Raw genomic sequence first — 25,068 nt, 5'->3', positions numbered from 1 at the left:
CTGTTTTCTCTGATCACTGATAGTTCAAAGGCACTAATGGAGAGAGAGTGCATCAGTAATAATCTCCTCCTCTTTCAAGAGCCTAAGGTCTGTGCAGGAGTGCTGGGCAAGAATTTGTTTTTTTCTTTTTTAAATAAATAAAAATCGGAAGTAATTGGGATGATACGTTTAATAAGATACTGTTTCCTGTCTTGCAAAATCCAGTATGAGTTAACTTTATTATTTTTAAAAGACAGTCATACAATTCCATTCCTAAAAATGTAAGTTGTTGAATAATACCTAATTACAGTATAGCTACTGTAAAACACTGCATTTTCTCCATGATCTACAGTCAAATTTAGGTTAGTGTATCTAAATCGTATAGTGTAAACTATATTTCATTTTGCTGGGGAAGATTGTTCACATTGACAAGTAAATAACTATGAGAATGTACATGATCATACGGCCAAATGCTTTTCATTTCAAACCTAGTTCTGTGACCTGCTGGTTGCCTATATATGTGCAATTGGTTCTCAACGCATGAGCTGATCCCAAACTCCTTGATATTGTATCTTCTCACCCTATTGCTATATACCAGCTACCCTGAAAGTGAGATGGCGGCAAACTACCAAATTCCACATAGTTTGCCCAGTTCTCTGCCTGCTACACTGTACACTGCTTAGTCTATTAGTTTATTTCCTCTTACATAATGAAAAAACAAATCTAACTAGATGTTTATGCAAAGTAGTAATCATTAATTCCATCTAGGCTGTAGGTCTACAGATTTGCTGCAATACCATGCCCTGCAGTTAGCCTCCACTGGTTGCTTTGCTCTACGATAATGATTGCATTAGATATTAGCACCTGCAGGCCAGAGCTGGCCAAACTGTTTTCAGAGCCTTTTTTATTATATCTGTTTATTTGTGTCCATTCATGCAGCTAACATGTTACATTTTACTGAGGCTAATATAGGGCTCACAAAGTCTACTCGCCCACTCACATAGTCAAGTAGATTTTATGAAGGGCAAGTACTATTTGCAGGGGATGTTTGAAGCTTTTACATAGCATTTACTTTGCAGTAAAAGCCAAATAAAAGTTTCACTGTGTGGGGCCTGCCTGTGGGTGGTGGCAGTGTGTCAAACATCTGTCACTTTTACTCAATTCGAAGGGTGCCATTTTGGCAAGATGAAAACATTAGAGGGCATGAATTGTAACCGATGTTTTCAGATTGCAAGCACATCTCTGCCGCATGCACACTTCCCACTGAACATCGTACTTGCTTTGTAACCTCGGCCTGCATGATGAATACAGGTCTTTGCTGCAGGCACACTACCTACTAAGCTATTTTACTCAGGGTTTGGAACGTACTGTGATATCTGTAACAGCTATACTAATCCACTTAATTCTATTATTTGGATCGGGAATTTGCAGAATTGGAACCTGTAACTTTCAGAAATCTCACACAGGTCATCAGAAAATCAATTTTCCACTACTGTCTGCATAAACTATTGCATATACACAAAACTGAGAAAATGATTACCCCTCTTTACGCCAATAGCATCGAGATTGGTGATGCTTTTACACAATACTCATATTCACATTTATACAAATATGATTTGTTTACTCATAGCGACCTCAACAACCCAACCATTAAATTGTAGGACCATACATATATCTCATACAAGACTAGTTTATTAATTGTTCACAATGAGTAAACAATTGGGAAACAGGACAATGCAATTTCATCTTTTGTCATAGTTCACAATTACTAAAAACCTTTTATCAAATAAATCACATAGACAAAAATAAATATGATATGGGTAACTATCACAAACATGTGAAATGTGACCAAGTTATTTATGTAAAGAAAAACAACTCTTATTATTGCTGGTTTTCCAGATCATCAATAATAAGAGTCAGTGTAAGAGGTGGGTGGAATAGGGGTGGAAGATACATAAGGATGAAACGTATATCAAAGGGAATACAAATAAAATGCAACTCATATGTTTTTGATTTTTTCTTTTTTTTTTAAAAAAAGGGGGGGAAATTGCAACTTAAAAAGAAAATACTAAGCAGGCCAAGTAACCTGATGTTGAGCTATTAACTTTAGCCATTTCTCAATTGTGGCATCTGCCTTGACTACCCAATCGCAGCATCCTTTACACATGACTTGCATCCTTTAAATGTAGGGTGTCGGCAACAGATGAGTCAGTTTAGTGGATACCACTGCTGATGTAGACACTTCATTTGCACTTGGCATTGTTGCTGTACTGGTAGATGGAAGTTCTACAGGTGGTGCTGATGTTCGTCTATACAAAGAATGGGTCCCATTCATTTTCTTTTGTGATGTTCATTCGCTTTACGATATTCATCATCGACATCGTCCCAGTGGACTCTCACTAGATGGTTAATCATTATCTATGTTCCCACACTTTGAGACTGAATATTGGAAGGCCCACAGCATAGGGACTTGTTGCTGAAGGTGCACAGTGCGTCGTCCACCTCTTTGCTAGAGTGGTGTTCCTTCACTTTCAAGAAGCGCCAATCGTCTGCTGTTTTATTCATGCCTGTGTGCTTCTTCCTTGGTGGTGAAGGATTGACCACCTAAATAATAAGGTAATCCTCACTGTTCCTACTGTCATGCTCAGACATGTTGCAATGTCCAACTGGGGAGGGGGAGGAAAATAGAAAAGATTAAAAATTACAGCATGAAAACGACAATGCTGTAAAAAATGAAAATGTTTTAAAAAAAAGTCAAACAAAAAATAGACAAACTGAAAAAAATCACAACAAAAAGGAAAATAGGATTTTGAGAAAACTGGATAAAAAGGATGAGGATATTGAGGGGTAAAGTGCCAAAGGTGTTTGCAGTTCCTCAGAAAACCTTTCACTATCAAGTACAGAATGCAATTATTAATGTAAAGTAATGTTTTTGTGGGTGTGGTGAGTATTCACGGCTACAAACTGCTACGCCCCCGATTGGACTGTCTCACATGCATGGATGTTGTGGAATGGCGTGGACAAAGCCGCATCTATGCAGCACAACATTTGAATGGATGGTTCATAGATGTACGCACAAGTCATTGGCTTATTCAAATGGATGGGTTATGTTAAACGGCATGAATATGGGTGGCAAGAGGCCAAGATCATATCCGTGTGATGCATTTCTATTTGAAAATGCAGACAACCGTAAACCGCTTAATGTTTTGCATGTCACATAAAAAATGTAATTGAATTACACAAAAATATGGAAATGCATACATGCAAATTCATGAATCAATTTCAATTTATCATGGAATGACAAACCTGAACTGAACTGATTCACATTGTCCAAAATTTCACGTGTGTAAAAATAAATGCACTACGACACAGCATTCCATGTAACCTCTTGCACAGGGTAATGTGAATATGTCAACTCACAGGAAAATAAAGTGCATACTGCCTGCCTCAGATTTGCGACCCAATTTGAAAGTGCATAGTACAGAATTTCACATGTGTACACACCAATGAACTATGTTACAGCATTCTATATAACTTCTGACACATGGCGATGTGAAGATGTTAACTCACAGGGAAATAAAGTGCATGAATCAGTTACACAACCCGATTTGAAGTGCAAAATGCTATATATATGTGAAAGAGTTGAAGAAAATACTTACAAAAATATAAGCATGCCTGTTCTATGTCATGTTAGATGCAGATGTTGTTGAATCTGGAAATAGAAATCTTAGAGAGTTTACAGTAGTTTCTGATACAGATGGCTGTGATTAACAGGATATATGTACTCTGAGAGTTCAAGTGTACATCTGAAGTGTTGAACTGAGATGAGAGAGTTAGGTGTAGAATTGTTGGATGTGATTGGTGGATGGATATTTGACTGTTTGAAAGCAGCTAATGAGGAAGTGTTACAAACATGAAAGTGGACAGGGTGACATGTGCTACAGCGTCTGCGGACACCTCGGTAGACCGCAGAGCGCAATTGCCACATCCGGGTCTTTTCAGCATGCCTGGCATGGAAAGGGGACTGCGGAGATTGCCGACCTCTGTTGATGCCCACGGACATTGGGGGATCAGCCAATCAGGTTTCCTGAGTACAGGAAGAGAGGTTAGCAGAGTTTTGTCTGGTGAGTGCACTGCAGATAGCTTTGGCTATGTGCTGGTGGAAGCAGAGTGGTGGAAGCAGAGTGCATGGATCCTGAGAGATTCTTGGATCCATTGGCTGACGGTCTATTCTGAGCACTGTGGATTGTCTGAAAATCTTGGATTCAATGAATTTCATGTTTCATGATGTGGAGTGCGAGAAATTAAGTGGGCAGACTTCCTCGCATTTTGTGAGAATATGGTTTACTTGAAACATCTGGACATCATTGTTAATCACTGTGGAGGCAACACTTTGGGCTATGGTAAATACATGTCATACAATTTTGCAATGAAGGATACATTTGGAAAGTTGATGGAACTGTTTTGACATTCGAAACTGAATTTTTCTCGGATTGCCCAGAGAAATGTGGATAGGTTCCAATTTATTTTGTCCACAGCTGGAAAAAGCAAGCTACAATGTGAATAAAGATGTGTGTGCTTTGTTGGCATGACATCTTTTCATAATGAAAACATTGAATTTGATTTTGTCAACATTTTTGGTACATATAACTGATCTGGGTATTCCGATTTTTCTGGAAAACATTCAAAATGCATTGAAGCAGTTTCAGTGAACACATGAAGTATGGATTGATGTATTCTTTATAAGTTGTATTGAACAAAAATGCAAAATAGACAAAAAATAATTAAAAACAGTTTCTGTGAAAGTCACAAAATATATTTACATTATGTAGAACTTTTTGTTACTTTAATACATAAAACAAAATATTCCAAAACATATATAAAAGTAAAAAAAGAAATAAAAAGATTATTTTAACAGCCACCATTTTTGCGTGAAAAACAATTGAAATTATTTTAATTCCCCCACCCCATGCCTGGAATTTTTCTGATGTCTGCGGACTATTGTACTGTCTGTGGACTATGCAGGCTTGAAAATGGCCTGTGACGTTTTTTCAAGTTCTGTCTTTTAACTGTGAATGGTGGCTTCTAAAGGGACAATTTATTTAGTTTTTTTGAATTTGCATTTTCTTGGGCTTTTTTAAATATTTTGTCAGGAGAGGCAAGGTAAGATGGGAGAGAAGGGAATGAAGGGGCACCAACCACAGAGACGGGAGGGCAGGTGGACAAGTGAAGATGTTGCCTGGGCCTACAATTTAAAGTGGGGGCTGTGTTTCTTGTGCTCATTGACGCAGCCTCTAAAGCACTATGAAATTGCTCCATCGCAGTACAAGCATAATACTATGACCCGCAAATGGTAAGGGTCAACAGTGTTTTGTCTGGCCTGTGAGGCAACCAGTGGGATCCTTTGCCCCAGAGAAGTACCCTGTGTGGTAGCAGGAGCAGTTGAGGAAGATGGTTTAAAGGAAGAAAGCCTACTTCTCCCTGAAAAAGGAACAGCCTTTCTAAGAGCACTCGGGTGGTTGGATTTGGTTTGGCACCGCATGGAGGTGGTCCCGAAGGAGTCCAATGCAGGTTTTCCATGAGTGAGTACAACCTTGCACTCAGTGCATCTCACCTTGGCTGCCTGAGCTTTTGGTACACCCCCCAACGGTGGTAAAAAACAGCCACACTTATCACTCACTCTGGGTAGTGGATAGGCAATTCCTCTACCTCCTCTTCCTCTTTCTCTTAATCCACATCTGTAGCTCTGCACCTGTTCCCCTGTCCATGCCCTCCAGATGGTGGTGGTTGGGTAGGAGGAATGGCCATAGCAGATGTCATTGATGCAGGGTTGAAGATTTACCAATGTGATCTCCAAAGCAGGTGTGTTTCCTTGTACTCTCTCCTGGATAGCCAGATTAAGAATGAGGAAAAGGAATGGGTGGGTACCGTCAGTGGATCCGTCTCTGGACAGTCATGCTGTCCGTAAACTACTGAGAGGCAAATCGGCCTTAAAAAAGTTGTAAAAAGTAAGAATGGAAGGGTAAACTTTCAACTTGAAACACCCTAGAAAATTACAGTTTTAAACTGTCCGCGGAGCACAGACCCTGTTCGCGGTCAGGCCCACAAGCTACATGGGTGCGGTCACATGATAATGTCTGGGGACATCCGTGGCACTGACGGCCATCCACGGAGGCCATCGGGTGGGAGATGTAGGGTGCATCTGTGTAACTGTCTGTAGAACAGGTGCAATGTCCGCAGAATAATTAAAAGTATGGCATGCGAAAATGGACATGACCGGACACCGCGCATATCCGGGGGCACTGCTATTTTGAGTGTGGATACTCCAGACAGTCGTTATGTCCGCAGACTCTTAATTGGGCTTTTAAAAAAAACTATATATATATATAAGAACAATATACAAAATAATCATAGTATAAACAATAAATGTATTTAAGAAAGGGATGGGGTATTGGAATGGAAAACATAAATGGGATTCTACAAATTAAATTGGGGTGCTGTTTCTTTGTGTAAACTATGCACTATAAGAAACAAATAAATGTTTGTACAAATGACATTATTTATTTATATTAAAAGATGCATTGTATATCATTAGAGATGTTTTCATCACTCTTTTCTTCTTTTGGGAAGTTTTCTTCCAACCACTCAAGTGCATTTGCTATTTCTGTCAAAATCAAAGAATAGTGCTTTTTGCTCATAAGAAATGTTTATATAATTAATGGTAATAATACAGAAATAAATACAGTCTACTTACTATTTAGTAAGAGCTTGTTCTTCAATAAGTGCTTAGGGTGTGTGAGTCTGTATGCAGAGTTGGACTGAGGTGTGTGCTACATGAAAACATGATTTGTACATTTTCAAAAGATGACTTTGTACAAAAAGATAGATTTGGGTGCAATAAATCTACGTAATGTTGAAACGTTGTTTTATGCATATATTTTTGTGGGTTAAAGGGTAGGACATTCTCTGTACTCACCTGTGCTTCTTTGTGAATGCTACCTGCTACACACATACTTTGCTACATTGGGGGTGAGTATAGTATAAGGAACTTGTAGCAAATTAAGGGTGCACTGGTGAAAACTGATGAAATTCAATGAAAAAACTTTGTTAAAGGATATTATGGTTAAAAGTAAAACTGAAAATTCCCATAAATTCAACAATTGTGAAAAGCTAAGCAACCATAACTTGTACCACCACTGTGCAATGCCAAGACTAACACCCAGGACAACAAAGATGACATCACAAATGTAATTGATGACATCACATATGAAATTAATTTTGATGAAAAGTCCCTACAAGAGGGTGTGTTTATAATGTTGGTAACAAGATGGCAACAGTGATTGGGAGACCTACTATGAACTACTCATGCATTACAAAATGTAATGATGAAAATAGCACATTATATTGGAGGTGTTGTTAATACAGAAATCTAATGATACATACACATAGGGAATAGCTGGCACATGCACCATAGAAGTACAATATCTTTAATCTGGTAATTTTCCATAGTAAAATAAAGAATACTACTTCATCAGAGTTTTCAGTAATGTTAAACATGCAAAAAATAGCTAACAATTCAAGAATTGCCCCATGTATGTTCACCACGAGCTGATACCAAACCCTAAACAAAGTACTTTAAGAACATAAGAGAAGGTTAACGTCTAGATATATAGCACTTTTTCAATGTCCATATTTTGACTGTCAGTGAACAAAACCACCTGGCTTAGATATGTCAGTGAACAAAAACAAGTGGCCCAGATATTTGATGTCATCAATGACAGTTGTGATGTCATCTTTGATGTCCTGGGTGTTAGTCTTAGCAGTGCACAGTGGTGGTGTGAGTTATGGTTGCTTAGCTTACCATAACTGGTGAATTTCTGGTATTACCCAAATTGTTCGAACACAATTGTTTGGATGAACAATTGACCTACTTTCAAGGGTCCAAATTGACCTTTTCACAATTGACCGAATATATATATTTATATTCAGTAAAAAAACTTTGTTAAAGGGACTTTATGGTTCAAAGTAAAATTGAAAAACCCCTGAAATTCGCTAGTTATGGTAAGCTAAGCAACCATAACTCGCGCCACCACCGTGCATTGCTAAGACTAACACCCAGGACATCAAAGATGATGTTCACGAATGTCATTGATGACATCACATGTCTGACTCACTCTTTTTTCCTTTAGTGCTATATCTTGGCCAGTAATAGCTAGGAACACATTTTTTTAAAAGTACTATATTTGTAGACTTATACTTCAAATATGTTTCTGCAATAATTCCCTTAGGGTACACTCACAGCATATGAAACATATACATAAGGAAAATATACACTTGAAAGACAGCAATGCTTTCTGTGTATGAAGAGAATCAGTAAGGTTATCAACATGTTCTTATTGTTCTGCTGTTTTTTTATTACTGTACTTTCTCTGGATATGCTCATATTTGTATTTGCATTACTTTCTTTAGGGTGCAGTCCCATCATGTGATACTTACACATAGGAAAGTAGTAGGTTTCAAGCAGAGCAATCATGTCTGTGCATAAAGATAATCAGTTAGGCTATGAACACTTTCTGGTTCTACTGCTGCTATTTTTGCGTACTTCACTTTCCCTTTATGTACTCTTATTTGTATGTGTTGTTCTGTCTTTGTATTTTGTATGTAATAATGAAATTATGTAGTAAGTGGATTTAGTAAGTGGGTGTTATTAGATACTTATTACATGTTGCACAATATGCAAAACTCTAATAGGAAAGGATTTATCATTTCACTATTCAACATGGGAAGATTATGAATATTGCACCTCCATGATGTATGCTGCACACAATGCTTATGTTTATACATGAGTAGCTTAGTATACTGTAAAGAACTTCATAATAGAATGCTATCTATATCAATGCATTACATAGCTCATGAAATCTATTCAAATTATCCTTGACACTTTTCGTCAACATTATAATAAGAATCCCTTGTACAGACTTTTCATGAAAAGTAAATGCACATGTGATGTCATCAGTGATGTCATCAATGACATTTGTAGTGTCATCTTTGATGTCCTGGGTGTTAGTCTTAGCAATGCACGGTGGTGGCGCAAGTTATGGTTGCTTAGTTTACCATAACTAGCGAATTTCAGGGGTTTTTCGGTTTCACTTTGAACCATAACGTCCCTTTAACAACATAGTTTTACTGAATAAATACATATATATATATATATATATATATATATATATATATATATATATTACATGGCCACGATAGTGGCCATGTAGTTATGGTTAAGTTGCTGTTTCCATAGGAAGAGCACTTTTTGGGTGGCTTATAACTTCGCTCTCCCTGGACGGATCCTCACCAAACTTTGTAAAAAAAAGTATTTTGGTCATTCTGAATTTTTTTGCAAAGTTTGGTGAACATTCGTTCAGGGGGTGCAAAGTTATAGGGGGGGTCCTAAAAATGTTTTTTTTCCCATGTACTGAATGGGAAAAAATCTTTGCTCGCGCCTACAGCCCAAACCGCTGGATGGATTTCCACCAAATTTGGACCATGAGCAGCGGCTTGGTCCCGAAAGCGTGCTTTTGCAAATTTAGTGAAAATACGCCCAGTAGTTTTTTTTAAAATGACCAAAAAGTAGGTGAAAAAAAATTAGTGATATCTGTGTTCGGTTCGCGGACACACTTCCCTGTTCGCTCCGCGGACAGTGTCCTGATTGGCCAATCGTCTTGCGTGATGTTCGCGGACATGCAACTTCTTCGCTGATTGGACGGCGTGGAGCGTGAAGCACGTCAGATTTTTGGGTAGCGCCCGCCATCTTGGATTCGCAGACGTACGCGGACAGCGCGGTTAAACTTTGTTCAAAATGTGTATTTTGTAGAGTGTGTTGGTGTGTAGGAGTGTTTGGGGAGGGTGGGAGTGTATGAGATAGGATGAAAGTTGTGTTTTTTATGTGTTAGACGTAATTTTTGTGTTCGATTTGTTTGCGGACATCACAGGTGTTCTGAAATGTTCTAAATAAACTGACTGGGGGGTGTTCTAAGGACTCAATATGTGTCTGTTTTGTTTGCAAGCAAAGTGAAACTGTTCTAAGAACACTTGCGGTGTCCGGGGAGTGTTCGTAGGGGGTGTCCTGAGGACGCTGTCCGTATTGTTCTCTGTCAAGTTGAATGTGTTCTAAGAACTCCCGCGGTGTCCTGAAATGTTCGCAAATAAACAAAATGGGGGTGTTCTGAAGACGTTTTTGAGAACACTCCCGGTGTCCTGAAATGTTCGTAGGGGGTGTCCTGAGGACGCTGTCCGTATTGTTCTCTGTCAAGTTGAAAGTGTCCTAAGAACACTCGCGGTGTCCTGAAATGTTCGCTAATAAACAAGATGGTGGTGTTCTGAAGACGCTTCTAAGAACACTCCCGGTGTCCTGGAATGTTCGTAGGGGGTGTCCTGAGGACGCTGTCTGTATTGTTCTCTGTCAAGTTGAATGTGTTCTAAGAACACCCGCGGTGTCCTGAAATGTTCGCAAATAAACAAAATGGGGGTGTTCTGAAGACGCTTCTAAGAACACTCGCGGTGTCCGGGGAGTGTTCGTAGGGGGTGTCCTGAGGACGCTGTCCGTATTGTTCTCTGTCAAGTTGAATGTGTCCTAAGAACACTCCCGGTGTCCTGAAATGTTCGCAAATGAACAAAATGGGGGTGTTCTGAAGACGCTTCTAAGAACACTCGCGGTGTCCGGGGAGTGTTCGCAGGGGGTGTCCTGAGGACGCTGTCCGTATTGTTCTCTGTCAAGTTGAATGTGTCCTAAGAACACTTGCAGTGTCCTGAAATGTTCGCAAATAAACAAGATGGTGGTGTTCTGAAGAAGCTTCTAAGAACACTCCCGGTGTCCTGGAATGTTCGTAGGGGGTGTCCTGAGGACGCTGTCCGTATTGTTCTCTGTCAAGTTGAATGTGTCCTAAGAACACTTGCAGTGTCCTGAAATGTTCGCAAATAAACAAGATGGTGGTGTTCTGAAGACGCTTCTAATAATACTCGCAGTGTCCGGGGAGTGTTCGTAGGGGGTGTCCTGAGAACGCTGTCCGTATTGTTCTCTGTCAAGTTGAATGTGTTCTAAGAACACCCTCGGTGTCCTGAAATGTTCGCAAATAAACAAAATGGGGGTGTTCTGAAGACGTTTTTGAGAACACTCCCGTTGTTCTGAAATGTTCGTAGGGGGTGTCCTGAAAACGGTGTCCGTATTGTTCGCTGGCAAGTTCAAAGTGTTCTAAGAACACTCACATTGTTCGCGGACATTAAAAGTTTCCCATAGATCAAAGTTGAAATGTTTGACTCCATGGATGTGATATGCTGCGGTGGTTGTTGCCAGGGCATAGAGTCTTGGGTGCATGGCATTTGGCCATGCACCCAAGACTCTATGCCCTGGCAACAACCACCGCAGCATATCACATTCATATTTGCTTATAACTTTGGGAGAAAAACAAATGTATAAGGAACAAAGGTATTAGATACTATGGATGTGATATGCTGCTATGGTTGTCCTTATTATTGTATACTTACTGTTTGGTCTAGTAATGGGAGTCCATGTTTTTCTTCTTCATTTCTGTGATAAAAGAAAATAGCATGTTAGTATTAGTATTTTGTAATGACTTATTACATTGTATAAGCAATATACTTTTATTTTTTTTCGACCCTCATATTTAGTAGAGTACAAATCAGGGTACTGTGCAATTTGCTCAGTTTCTGTATTTGTTGCTAAAATCATTGGGTCTGTGGGAGAAAAAAAAAATCCATGTTGGATTAAAAAAAAAACTTTTTCTGTTATGCTACAGTTTATTTGTATGTTTGTTTTCAGTGTTCACTTTTTGTTTCTGGCTAATGCTTTATACTTTCCTTTGTTGTATTTTTTTTGGAGCAGTAACAGATTCTTCATTAGTTTTGATATTATAAAATTTTAGAGCAGTTAGATACCAATTGGCGTATTCTAACTGTCTATTTTTTTAATATATTTTAGTGGTTTTGATTTATCTATTTGGATATTGTTAAATTTTGGGACAGTTAGATACTAATTGGCGTATTCTAACTGTGTATTTTTTGGCCTAATTTAGTGGTATTCATTTATCTGTTTAGTTTTTGTAGAATCTTTGAGCTGTTAGATAGCTTTTGGAGTATTCTAACAGTTTATATTATTTTAACACAAATTTATAATTTTGGGACAGTTAGATACCAATTGGCGTATTCTAACTGTGTATTTTTTGGTCTAATTTAGTGGTATTCATTTATCTGATTAGTTGTTGTAGAATCTTTGACCAGTTAGATAGCTTTTGGAGTATTCTAACAGTTTATATTTTTTTAACACAAATTTACTTAAAGGTTTAAATACAGTTTATTTATCAAATTTTGGTTTTAAGAACATCAAATAAGCATTTGTAAGATTTGCTGGTAATCTCTGCTTTAGAGTAATGGTACGATCATTACATTCAAACCATCTATTTTTCTTTTTAATATATGCCGTGTAGTGCCCTGAATTGGTTGTGGCTCCTGCGTGGTAGATTATACCTATTGTTGTGAAGGTTTTCTTACCAAGTGATATTTGACTATGTGTGAATCCAGTCAGCTTGCAGTTGTTTTTGGTACCATCTGCATTGTAACGTAGAAGCATTATTATTACGTATTTACTATGTGTTTGTATTACTAACGTGGAACGATTATCTGAATTGCAGGTAGAGCATAATCTACCATGGTTTGCATTTTGTACAAGTTGCTGAAATGGAATGGATTCACAATTTGGTATTGATATATATATATGAAGCGTTCATTGGGAATTTCTTCTTGTGTCACATTGTTGCACAGAGTGCATGCATGTTTCCACATGTATGAAATCTGGAAGATTTCATTTATAGGTATGTTTTTGTTTTCCAGTACTAATAGTAAGTACAGGATCTTCCTGTGAGTTTATAGTGAATTTCACCATTCCAGCACAGTAGTCCAATTGTCGTCTTATTCCAAAAACACTATATGTGTTGTCAGGATTGTTTGCTGCATTTCTGTGAAGTACTAACATTTTCAAACACAAAGGGTCTGTACTGTGTAAGTAAATGTTGTCAACAATTGGTGGTAATTGAAATAGAATATTCATTGCTACATTTGCATAGCAACTTACACCAACTATATTTGAGAATTTAAATGGTCCAGGTAGTTCTGTATCTAACTGCTTATTTTGGAGTTTGTCTTCCTTCTTTAAAGAAGTCCCTGGTTTACTTTCTCTAATTGATTCTTTTTTGTTTGTGGTACTTGATGAAGTATAAGTTTCTTTTACTCTCTTTGGAGGATTTGCAGTAACGTCCTGTTGCATTTCTGTTTAATTTAGTTTTCTTTTACAACGTTTAGTTTTTGTGGAACAGAATATGTGTTTAGATGGGGAGTGTATAGTGAGCGAAGTCTATTATATTCTAAAATGCAAGGAATATCAGCGTTTACTTTACTTGCATCAAAGTTGATTAGAAATAGACCGTGAAGTGTACGTAAGCGTGATAGTGCTACGTAGCTCATGCCTTCTTTAAAGACTTTGTTACCAATATCTATCATTGCTTTGTCTAGGGTAAGACCTTGTGATTTATGAATCGCGACTGCGTATGCAAGAGTTAGAGAAAATTGTTCTCTGCGTACATACATATCTTTGAAGAGAAGGAATCTAGCTGTTGAGCGTCCTATCCGTTTTACTTCTGAAAGTTTGTCAAAGAGTATATTGACAAACTGAATTTTGTTGTCACGTGGGTATGTTTGAAAGCCAACAACTGTACCCAGTGCTCCATTAACTAGTTTGAGATTGATTTTTCTAAATTATTTAGTCTTGTTGTGGCTTGGTCACACATGGGTAGTGTCATACCATGTACATCTAGTTTGTCTGTGGCGCTAATTTCCATTATTGGTTGCATTTCTTTACTTAACATTATTTCATTGAATTTGAGACAGCTTGTAAGAGTTGGCATTAAGGCCATACAATTGACATTTTTGTGGGCTAATTGTTCCATAACATCTGTAGCACATGCATTATCGCCATAAAGTGCATTCATGTGCCGGGTTTTCAATGTTGCTTCTGCTTCTTTAGAAAGTATACCAACTCTCAAACTTTTTAAAATGTTGGCATACGTTAGATCTGCAGATTGGCGCATGTTTTCTGTTAATTCTCTGTATTGGAAATGTTGCCAAAGGTTGACATTTCCAATGCTGCCAACAGTTTTACGGCAGAGTTTGTGCCCTAATGTTTTAAAAATAGGTTCACCTTTTACTGGTGTTAATTGAAGCAGATCTCCAAAAACAATAATGTGTTTTCCTGCAAAGAGCTCTTCATAGTCTGTTTTGAGTACTTCTTGTAATCTGAGGTGAATCAAAGCTAACATCAGGTTGGAGACCATGCTCACTTCATCTATTAGTAGCATTTTCATTTGTTTCAATACTCTGCGTAATTCCATTGCAGCTTCTGCAGAAAGTTTGTAATGGTCTAATTTGTTCTGGTGTTCTACTGGTAATAGTAGTAATCAGTGTAATGTAACAGCACCTATGTTGTAGGCAGCTAAACCTGTGGGGGCAGTGACAACAGCTGACAGTTTTTTGTTTGTCATTTGTTGAAGGAACTTGCTAATGATTTTGATTAGGAATGTTTTGCCAGAACCAGCTTCACCACTGACGTACAGTAGTATAGGTTTATAATTATGGCAGGAACATTCTTTATTTTCATGTTTTACACCATGTGCAATTTGTTTTGTTACTTCTTGAAAAATGCTACTTTGCTCATTGTTTAGTTTTGATTGTAGTATAGTTAAGTTTTCCTTATCTTCATACTGACACATGGTGTTTTATACTTCTATCATAGCTAATTCTGCCTAATTTGTTATTAGTGGTTCTCCCAGTGGTTCTTGGCTTCCTGTTACAGAAGGTTGACTACTGTCAGGAGTATCCTTATCTAGTTGGGCTTGGAGTTCTTCTTCATGTTGCTGTTCATTGTGCAACATTGTTTTGTACTGTGTAAAGTTTACATCAGTTATAGTGCTTTCATTTGCTTTGAAAGCATCCTCATATGAGTCATAGTTATCTAGTAATTGTTCTTCTTTTCTCCATGGTTTGAAGAGTTGTAGCATGGACATGTAATATACTTCTTTATGTTGAGGAGTCTTCAATGACAATTTGATATGATTAATTAAATTTGGTTTAGTGAGTTTAACTAAGCTGCCTTCACAGTTTGTCACTCTATATTTACCTTTTTTTTTCATCAGGTTTCATATTATTTATTTATGTGTAGTTTTCTGCTATTTGGTATAGACACATGTTTTCCAAAGTATTACTTCTGTTTGGGTAGTATGTGTCCAATACATTGTTTTTTAAAATGTCTTGGCTGTTGGGATCATGTTTGGCTATTGTTTCTATATCTTCATATGATTTTACAACTCTTTTTCTAGATTTAGCTGGACCAAGACTTAGCCATACTATATTTTCAGATTTACCATACAATGAAGTACCAGTTAAACGATCAGCTGCTTCATAAGATCCACATTATCTATGGGTGAGCATTTTTATGCCCAAGCTGTATAATTTCTGAGATACTGTTTTATCTGATTACAGGTCATTCCAGAGGTCTTGGAGCTCTGTCTTTTCTGCTTTAGTTAAGTATGCTGTGACATATCGTGCAACTGCAGTAGAATTTTCTGCAATGTACTGCACATCTATGTTTGCATTCCATAAGTGGGCAATGATTGAATTATAATCATTGATATATTTTTCTTCTTCTTTTCTTTTTATGTAGTATGTATTTTTAGGTGACTTACCTTTAACACTATGTCTAACTGAAGACATGAGGTTGTTTACTTGACCTGTATTTGTAACTGGTCTAGGGAAACCAAATCGGCATTTGGTGTAGTATTTGCCTTTGTTTTTGTATTTGCGACAACAATATTTTCCACATTTGTGTCTTTCAAATTGTAAAATTTGTGCATGAAGATCACTATTTGTGGCTTCTGATGGAATTTCACAAGTGACATATTTTTCAATAAACTGTAAAACAGTGGCATCACTGTCTTGACCAAATTTAGGAGCATCTTTAATCCATAAAAGCATGTGGAAATTTGGTGCTCCTCTGGCTTGGTATTCTTTTCTCCAAAAGAAGTGTTGCACTTCTCCAAGGGGAGGAACAGTTTTATTACAAATAAAATGTAGCATAGCAATGAAGCGATGGTGAGAATATCTTGAAACATTAACAGGATCCAAAGAACAAAGTTCTCCAGGTGTTAGAATATCTATGTTTGTTTTGTTTTTATTCGATATGCGTAGGAAATCATGTAAATCTTCCAATGCATATTCTGCACAACTTAATGTAACAAACCAAGTGGGTGTGCCAAGGTTTCTGATCACACAACGTACATCTCTGTGACGTCGGAACCACTACTCTTTTGTACCACACATGTTTGCAAACAGATTTGTAATGCTTGATTGTAAAACCTCATCCTTTTGTTGCACTTTCTCTAATAATTGTGTAGCTGTCATATTTTGAAAGTGTGATCCTGATTTTAATATGTGTGCAACTCCGTAATATAAAGTTGCTAGTTCACTTTCAAAGAGTAGGTGGAATATGTATTGCACATTTTGACTAAATCTGGGATCTTCAGAATACATCCGTAATGAGCGGTATTCTGAAGCTGATATTTGAATAGGTCTATCATCATACCTTCCTCCTTTGCCAGTAGGAAAGAGCAGAGGAAAAGCACGTGCTTCTATACTTTTTTTCCCATATACTGATTGGCGATCCTTTTTTTTGACGCATTTGGTAAGTTTCCAGTACATCTTGTACGCTGTCATTACAGTGCAAAGGATGAATTGTATAAAGTTCTAAAGTATTTGATATTGTAGCAGGATCTAGTAGCTCAAACTGACCAGCTTCAGGCTTTTCTAACTTTATATAAATCTACCAGCTGTTGCCATATTTATTTGTCTTTTGTAGGTACTCCATTAACTAATATAATTAAAGATTGCTGCATTGGACGTTGCAGTCATAGAGTATGCACATTTTCTTTTAGATTTAATGGTAAATAAACTACTTTTCCACTAATGCCTTTTACCAATTCAGAGGGAGGTAATTTTGCTGTTTTTGGTTGAAGGCGTATTATTGCTTGAAATGGGTGTACTGTTTGAATTATGATGCTCTCATATAAATTAAGTTGTTTTAGAGGTTTTGGTACTGGGTATAATTCCAAATTATTTGTGATAGAACGTGAAGGAGTTTGGTTGTTGTCAAGTTGTAGTGCAATAACTGCAAAGTATTAAGGGCTCAGTTATTTCATATTTGTTTTCTGCAACAAGGTAGAGAGCTAATTCAAACCATTTAGAATCTTCATTGTCTTCTATTTTGTATGATAGGGCCACAGTTTTTGTGTTACTTTTATAAAAAATTCTACGGCAACATACACATACATGGTTTGGTACTTCAGCTGATGTACTTTTAAATTTTAGTATTTCTTTTTTGTATGTGTTTAGCAAAAGGTTGCCATGTGTAGAATTGTTGCTTAATTGGTTTAAAGCTATTTCATTCTGTAAATGGCTTTCACTTCCAAAATATTTTTTCTGGATATAGTGAATTTCTTCAAGTAGGTCTTTTGCTGTACCATGTAGAAGGATGTTATTTAACTTTGCTAGTGCTAAAGCAGGAGTTTTAGCATAGTACAGTTTATAGACTAGATTTCTTATAGTTGAATGATGTATTGATATCCTTTTGATATCATGGAAAGTGGTTTTACAAGTAGGTCCTGTAACGCAGGCCAATGAATGTCCTTGTAGTCCTGTGTACTTGCGCACTGGACAGGTATCTATATTTTGAAGTAATTTAATTTGATTTTATCTTTTCTTTTTACATATTTATTGTGGAATTGGCATAAAGATTTGAAACATTGTTTGGGAATGTTACACATTGACTTGCATGGCCATTTGTACACTATACTTTCTGATTCAGTTGAATGGAGGGGTAAAAAAGTTTTCAGGGCATATTTTTGTCAGGAGTACTTCTTGTTCCATTATGGTATTAGTCACTTTTTCATAACCTCGACCACTGTTATGTATGGCAATTGTATTTGTTTGCTTTTGTTTGTACGCTTCTTCATTAAAATATGGTTCTGTGCTCGTAGTGTGATTCCATTCACCTCTGCACATACTTAAGAAGTTCTTTCTGTTGACATTTCGCTTATTGAGAAGTCTTTTTTGTAATTTAGTTATTAGTTTTGTTAGTGGTTTCATTTTGTTTAACAGTAAAATAAATTTCATTTCTTTTGAGAAGAATTGCACTGTCCATCAATGCTTCTAAGATTAATTTCCTACGATAGGATTTAAGCTTTGGACCTGATTTCTCTCCTGTTTTTATAAGATTTTGAAGGACTTTGTGACGGTATATTTTGGCTAAAATACATTTCTTGGTATGCTTACTTTGCACTATATTAAAATTTGAAGAAGTAGTTTTATCTGTACTGATAGCTGATTTTCTGTTAATTGTTTTTTGGTTTGTTTTACATTTTGATAGAGGAAGCAAAGTTGTTGTACTTGAAACTTCTTGTGTTTCACTAAATTATTGTATTAGCTGTTTTGTTTCAACTTTTTTTACAAATTCTGCTAGAGATGGATGCTTAAGTTGGACACCTTTATTTTCATTTGCTCTACTTTTGCGTTGCTTTCTACGGACTTGACTTTTGGTAGGCATTCTTTAGGGTCTGTTGAAAAAAATAAAGATATGGGTTGGGGTGTTCTGGAAAGTATGTGTGCTGTGTGCATGAGTGTTTGAGTAAGATGATAAAGATGTATGTAATGGTGTGTGATTGTGCATTGGGAACTAAAACTAGTAGGGATAGGTATTCTTGAATTTATGTGTTACTAAACTGGGGTTCAGATGACAAAAAAAAAGTAAGCTAGTGGTGTGGAAAAGTACAAATAGTAAATGTAATGTATACAATTAAAACAGTTGTTTGTTCTATAATATGAAAATTGTAGTGGTTCAGTTGGGTAATTTGTGTGTCCAAAAATAGAAATTTGTGGGCCATTTTGGCTGTAAATCGCGGTTTAAGACATGGACATTTTTGGACAAAATGGTACAAAATCTCTATTTTTAGAAACCAAAATAGCTTGTATTAATGTTCTAGTATATTTAATTAATAATACAAATATTATGGTGATATTTTACTTACTTTTTTTTTTTAAATTAACAGGTAACTTCTTAGTTTTTCTTTCTTCTTCGAATTCGGCTGCTTCTTTTCAGGAAACTGGTCTTCACTGCAATTGTAAAAGCTTCAAATTAGTAACTTTGTTTGTATATAGCACTGTTTTTCATTTAGATATTGATTTTTTTTAATTGAAATCCTCAGTGAAATCCTCAGTGCCTTCTGTAAAACCATTAAACTAATTTATTTACATAAGATACATTGCATCAGTTCAGTACATATGATATGTTCTTAATGAACACATTGTATTGAATGACTAACTGTAGCAAAAAAAAATATCTTTACTATGTCTTTATATATTAGTGAATACCACTATTTCTGTAAGTAAACTGTTCTAGGTAATAGCGCCTCAATGTCATGTCTAATTTAAAGTAATTAAGTAAATAAATAAATAAAAACAACAAATATGAAATTGTATAAGTACTTTTATAAAGGTTTAAACATAGATTGTGTTTTCATGCAATTTTGTTTGAATATATGTAGTCTATATATTTCATTTAAAAAATGTTAGTTTAACATGATTTGAGTGTGTGTGTATAAAGAAAGTAAATAGTATAAAGGTTTATAAGTGATAGTTGATTTTAGGAAATTGAAAAAAGTACAGTAAATTCATTTTACAGATTTTACAAGGTAAAAGTCTGTTTGAAAATGTGTTCATCTACTATACAGAAAATATGCATACATGAAGTTTGTGTTCATGCATATGGATATGCATGGAGCTGCAAGTAGAAATCTTGAAGACTTGTACAGTATTTCTGGTAGATGGTGCTTGCCAATGATATGACACTTGTACTCAGAGAGATTCAGAGTACATTTGCAGTGCTGATCTATGATGATGCAGTTAGATGTAGAGGTATTGAATGTGATTGGTGCATGATCATGTGATTTTTGAGGTACATCCAATGAGGGAATGGCAGAGAGAGTGTAGTGGAAATGGTAGAAGGGCTGTTCATGTTACGATATGTCCGCGGACGGGAGTTACATCCGGGGATTTTTGGGTTCAGAAGTCATGCAAATGAGAATAAGCACTGAAAGGGATTGGTCAGGAAAGTTTGGTGGGTGTGTTGTGCCAGGAGAGATTTTATCAGATACTCTTTTTGCTGAGAGAACAAAAGATAGCTATGGCTGTGTGTTTCAGAAAACAGATTGTTTGGATTTTAGGAGATTCGTGGATACATTGGTTGAAGGTGCATGCAGAAAGCTGTGGAGTAGCTGTAGATCTTGGATTCCCACATGTGGAAGTACACTGGCATGGAGTACGTGGAATGAAGTGGTTGGACTTGCTACCTCTATGTGCTACTTTGGAGACAGAGCAACATCCAGATATAATTGTAATTCATTGTGGAGGGAACAGTTTAGGACATGTGACTGGAATTTTTTTGCAATTTGCTATGAAAGAAGGACTTAGGAAGGTTATGGACATGTTTCTTAATTCTCAAGTGATATTTTCACGGATTGCGCAGAGACAAATGTGGCTTCGTTCTTCTTCATTTGGTCCACAAATGGAAAAAGCAAGGCGCAATGTTAATAAGGCTGTTTGTGCCTCTCTAAGAGATTTTGGCATGTCTTCTTTTCACAATGAAAATATTATGTTTTGTAGTACATACATTTTTCGCAGAGATGGAGTCCATCTTACTTATGCTGGCAATCAGATTTTTCTGAGAAATGTACAAAATGCATTGTGACCTTTTTTGGAATTACAATAACGATTTTGAAGTAGATGTTAAGCATTTACAATTTTTGACTTACAAACACCACCCAAAGGCTCTTTTCAGAGCCACCACTTCTTTCCAGAGAAAATTACAATGTTTGTGATGGAGTAGCAACCCAATTTTTTTAATGTACGCGAACTGTCCGCGGACTTCTAAAAAATACAAAGAGCCCTGCTTCATTTATTTTCACTTCTATTTTTTAACTGGGAAAGGCGGCTGTGAAAAGAGCCTTATTTTTTTTTGATTTTTGTAATTTTGTATTTTTTTTGTTTTTTCAGACACGACACACTAGGAGAGGAGGGTAAAGGAGGGTAAAGGGGGGACACCAACCACAGGGATAAGAAAGGGCAAGCTGAGAGAGGAAGATGTAGAGTGGGTTTCATTTGGGTAGTGAGTAGGTCTTCTCGTGCTCTGAGACGATAGTCTCAAAAGCACTCTGAAGTCGCTCCCCCCTGCAGAGTACTGTGTCACAGTACATACATACAACTGTGACCCTCGAAAGGTAAGGGTCATCAGCATTCTCTATGGCCTCGGAGGCAGCTTGAGGAAGACGCTATCCCACAGAGGTGGTCCTTGTGGTGACAGGATCAGAAACAGAGGATGAAGTAGAGGAAATCAACCTGCTACGTTCTTCGCAAGGCACAACCCTGCGATTAGCCCCAGAGTGAAATGACCTCAGGTGTCGCTTCATAGTAGTGGTCCCAAAGCTGTACTTACCGTGCTTCCCGCGACTGAGTATCATTTTGCACTCATTGCAGGTAACACAGTTCGCACGAGCATTAGGAACATTAGGAGCCTTAGGATCAGTGATGTCATCAAAGACATTTATGATGTCATCTTTGATGTCCTGGGTGTTAGTCTTAGCAGTGCACGGTGGTGGCACGAGTTATGGTTGCTTAGCTTACCATAATTGGCGAATTTCAAGGGTTTTTCGGTTTTACTTGGAACCATAACGTCCCTTTAACAACGTTTTTTCACTGAATTTCATAGGTTTTTAGTAGCACAACATAACCATAACGTCCCTTTAACAAAGTTTTTTTACTGAATATATATATATATATATATATATATATATATATATATTACACGGCCACAGTAGTGGCCGTGTAGTTATGGTTAAGTTGCTAATCCCATAGGAAGAGCACTTTTTTACTGAATTTCAGAGGTTTTTAGTAGCGTAACTTAACCATAACGTCCCTTTAACTTAGTTTTTTTTACTGAATTTCATAGGTTTTTATTAGTGTAACTTGACCATAACCTCCCTTTATCATATTTTATTTTACTGAATATACATAGTCATAGTGTGAATTTGATAGATGTTTACTAGGATTCCCTTATGTTATATACATGTAACATAGAACATACTAAACCCCCAGCTAGTGATTTTGATGTCCGCAGACTGTGAGTATGTCCGCGGACGGATGCAGACAACATCAACACTACCCAAAAACTCAGGGGGTATCGTAAACTGTTCTATCATGTCATATGAACATTGCACAAGTTCAAAATGCAGCACATAAACACATTATATGTAATAATAAATAAGAAGTGGAACATATATTTCTAACACATCAACCATCCATTTAAATACCATATGTACTAAAATGGAATATACCAAAACAAAAAAGACATGCTTCCAACATAATTACCTCACAAAAACTGCACAACTAGGAGCAACAGCAGACCTACAGAACAGTAAGAACACAATTTACCAGAAGCTAGTAAGTAAACTACATTTTTCTTATATATTTCTAAACTTTCCGTATAAGGTACAGTAAAAGTAATATATATATATATATATTTTTTACACAGAAATGTCCAGTACTTTAGAATGGCTTGAGAAAAATTTCCCACGTGAGGAAATGTCTGAAGATTGTGAAACTAATGGTAGATACTTCTCTATATAACCAAATTAATAATCATTACTTTATGTGCACTTATTTCTTTTTAACAGACCATACAAACATTGAAAATAATACATCAAAAGAGACATTAGAAAATACTGAGCAGCGCATGGAACAAAAAATAGATATGCTCATGGAAAATTTAAATCTTTTGAAACATTTTGTGGAGGACCACATTAAAAAAATATATCTTTGTCCCACATGTACCTGTTCCCCCTCTCCATATCCCAATCAACTATCCCCAAACCCTCACCACCAAGAAAAACGTTATGATGAGACTTTCATCCATTCATCTCCTCCCATCCATCCTCTCCAAACCCCCCATTGCCCTGAGTTTGTGTCAGTTTCTGCTTCCCCCTCTCTTTCATAAATGTTACATCTGTATACATTAAAAAAAAATATTATGTGTGTTTTAATGCAGTCCTTTATGTCTTATTTTTTTCAAAAGGCAGTTAAGATGTCCGTGGACAGTACGGGTGTCCTAAGGACACTAAACCTGTCCGTACTGTCCGCAGGTAAGATGAAACTGTTCTAAGAACACACGCAGTGTCTGCAATATCCGTAATTAAACAAAATAGAGGTGTCCTAAGGACACTATTTCTGTCCGTACTGTCCGCAAGCAAAATAAAACTGTTCTTAGAACATGCGTAGCGTCTGGGTTGTATGTAATTATCCAAAATACGGGTGTCCTAGATGTCCGTAATTATCCAAAATGGGGATGTCCTAAGGACACTATTTCTGTCCGTACTGTCCGCAAGCAAAATAAAACTGTTCTTAGAACATGCATAGCGTCTGGGTTGTATGTAATTATCCAAAATATGGGTGTCCTAAGGACACTATACCTGTCTGTAATGTCCACAGACAAGGTGAAACCGTTCGAAGAACAGGCATGGTGTCCGGAATATCTGTAATTAACCAAAATGGAGGTGTCCCAAGGACAGTATACTTGTCAGTACTGTACGCAAGCAAAATAAAACTGTTCTTAGAACACACGCGCTGTCCGGGATGTCTGTAATTAAATAAAATGAAGGAGTGCTAAGGACTCTATACTTGTCGGTACTGACTCTAGAACATCTACGCACATGTGCACCACACCTATAAGTCCTACGAACATCGCGCCTGTCCGTAACTGTCAGTCTCACTTGTGTCGCACTTTTAATTAGTTTCAGGACCTGAACACTGACCGTAGAACACCCGCGCGCATGCGGACAGCCGTTCCTGTCCATTTGGTGTCCTGAGGACACCCGTCCCCTTCACGGACATGTTCGTGACTTCATCATTTGACCGCACCCATGCTGAGCGTCTGTCCTGAATTACGGACACTGTCCGGGCCCCCGAACATTTTAAAAGTACTTTTTTTTCAGACAATCCAATGTATTTTGTAATAAAAATTCACCATAGCACATATCGCAGACAATGACCCTGACTTTCGCCATACTTTTTGGAACTTTTTCAGCCCTTTTTGGGTGTTCGATCAGTCCGCGGATCGCGCTGGTGTCTGCGAAGCACGCACCCGCTCTCCTATTAAAGGCCACACCCCAGAGCTCATCCTCATTGTGCTTCTAGCTATCTGACAGAGCATTGTCTACTTTGGCTGCTAATCTTCCATATTTTGCTGTTCTTGCTGCTTTCCATCAGACCTGATGGCATCAATGCTTGCTGCTCCAGCTGGTGCTACATCTGTCTCAGCACCACCCCCACCCCCTCCACCACCACCACCTCCCCAAGGGCCTGAAGAGGGGAACAGGCGTGAATGTAGAGGAGGATGAAGAGGATGACAAAGTCCCTACTACCAGCACTCACCGTGAGTCTTGGGTGTGTCGTTCTTTACCATTCATGGTGAAGTACCAAAAGCACATGCAAACAAGGTCACCTGCAACCAGTGCAAAATGATGCTGAGTCATGAGAGGCCAGGTTCATACAGCTTTGGTACCACATCTATGAAGCGACACCTAAGGTCGTTCCACGGTGGTCCCATTCACAAGGTTGTACCTTGTGATCAACGTAGTAGGTTGAGTTCCTCTACCACACCCTGCGTTTCTGCTCCTGTCACCACAAGAGACACTCCTGTAGGACAGCGCATCCCTCCAGCTTCCTCACAGGCCATCCATGATGCTGTTGCCCCTTACCTTTCGAGGGTCACAGTTTTGTGTATGTACTGCGACACAGTACTCTGCAGGGGGAGAGTCTTCAGAGTGCTTTCGAGACTACGGTCAAGGAGCATGAGAAGGTCTGCCCACTACC

This window comes from Ambystoma mexicanum, chromosome 5p (genome assembly GCF_040938575.1).
Source record: "Ambystoma mexicanum isolate Mex_15411 chromosome 5p, UKY_AmexF1_1, whole genome shotgun sequence".
Classification (NCBI taxonomy): Eukaryota; Metazoa; Chordata; class Amphibia; order Caudata; family Ambystomatidae; genus Ambystoma; species Ambystoma mexicanum.
Note: the sequence above shows the minus strand (reverse complement) of the source record.